The following is a 1,922-nucleotide window of genomic DNA, read 5'->3' on the forward strand; positions in this document are numbered from 1 at the left end:
CGCCCTCGAGCCCGGGAGTGGGTGCCCCGGGCGGCGGGGAGGAGCCGCGGCCGCCTGGCCGCGCGGGAGCGGGGAGCTGCCAACTTTCTCTGGCTCGGAAGGAGGAAGAAGAAGAGCGGAGCAAACAAGGAGGCCGGGCCATTGTCCACAGAGGGGGCATTTTTGTCAGGCTGGCCTTGGTTGCTATAGTGAGGAGGGGGAAGGAGTCCCGCAGCTCGCCTCGCTCTGCTCCCCCCGGCCGCCAGCGCCGCCGGCCACTCCCGGCCAAAATAAAAGAGCCCTGGCTCGGGGCTGCCCTGCTCCTGCCCCGTCTTCCCCTGCGGCCTCAACCCCAGCTCCCGCCGGCAGGGCCCGGCCCCGTGGCACCTGCTCCGTCCAGCTCCTCGCCATTTGATCACGGTGGCTTCACACCCCGCAGTGACCCCCCGTGTCACTGCTCCTGCTCCGAGCTGCCCCCCCCCCCCCTTCAATTTCAACACTTCAGAGGGAAATAACTTCTCGGAGGCAAATGAGCAGCCCTCGCATTTTCCGAGAGACTCTTATTTTGCAGCGGCGGTTCCTCGCGGCGGCGGCGGCGGCGGCGGCGGCTGAGGCTGGCGCGGTGGCTCCTGAACTTTGCGGAGGGCGCGGGGAGGGACGGCGGCGAGGACGGGGCTGGGAGGCTTCAGCTTGAGTGAAGGGCATGGGGCGAGAAGAAAGTTAGCGGCTCAGTTAATGGAGGAGCATTCACCTGCCGAGATCGGCCCGGCAGTTCGTGCAAATGACAGGTCCGACAGGGGGTCGGGCGGGAGGGGGGATCGCACGGCTTGTTTTTCCCGGACAAGTTATACTGGCGCTGGAGGAGAGAGGTCAGTATCTTTTCAAATCAATCTCTCTGTCTGCCTCTGTCCCCATCTCTTCCCTGGAAATGGGGGGGAGGGGAGGGGAGGGGAGGGAGGGGGTCCCTGCAACTTTCCCCCCTTTCCATCTGTCCTGTAGCATCCGAAATGCACAGCTCCTTACATGGCATGCCCTTCTGCTCCCCGCGGAGTGCAACTTAGGAGTGAGCTTCCTGAACCGAGAGGGGGGAAACACACACACAGAGCGAATAAAGGACCGTTCTCCTCGTGTCTGGTTGTAGTGGTGTCGTCTCGTTTTCGAGCTAGGCTTGACAAGTTTTATTTAAAAAAAAAAATAGGAAAAAAAAAAGCCCCAACTTTCCAAGCCCTCACTTAAGGCATTATTCACCTTTTTTTAAAAAATGCTTGAAAGAAATCACGTTAATGAAGAGAGCATTTGGAGTAATTTGGCGATAATGATCAGAATCGCCAAATATTCGCAGAGGCTTTCACGTTACGTGTTGGAAGAAAAGCAAAACACATTATTTTAATAGTCTGATATGCAAACTATGGACCATTCAATTACATGGCTTAATAATGCATACATGATGTGATCTTGTTATTGGGATAGGAAGGTCTGCAATAATTCACTCCAAAGACCAAGTGTGCTCTTACATCCAGTAAAATCCATTGCCATGGATCAGGGGGGCCTGCCAAACTACATTTAAGAGAATAAAAATTAATGACTGAGAATTTGAGCGTTAAATTAACATTAATTATATGACCTGCCTGCTGGAAAGATTAAATTTCTTACGCCCTAATTAGATAACGTCTCCTCATACATCAAACAATTTCCATTTCCAGATTTCGGTATTAAAATGCAGAAGAGGGAGAGCGGGGTGGTTGTTGCCTTGGCGCGGTGCAGCGGCAGCCGGAGCTGAGCGCTCCCCGACCTCCCCCCGCTTCCTCCCCGGAGTTTGGGGTTTGCCAGGGTGAAAGAGCGGCCGGGGAAGAAGTTTGGGTCAAGGCGCTCCTCGCCCTGAATTGCTTTAACTAATTCCGCGCGGCGCCTGCCGCCACCGCCGGAGCACGTGCGCGCGAGGC

The sequence above is a fragment of the Gavialis gangeticus genome, unplaced genomic scaffold (assembly GCF_001723915.1).
Source record: "Gavialis gangeticus isolate Ggan-Ray unplaced genomic scaffold, GavGan_comp1, whole genome shotgun sequence".
Lineage (NCBI taxonomy): Eukaryota > Metazoa > Chordata > Crocodylia > Gavialidae > Gavialis > Gavialis gangeticus.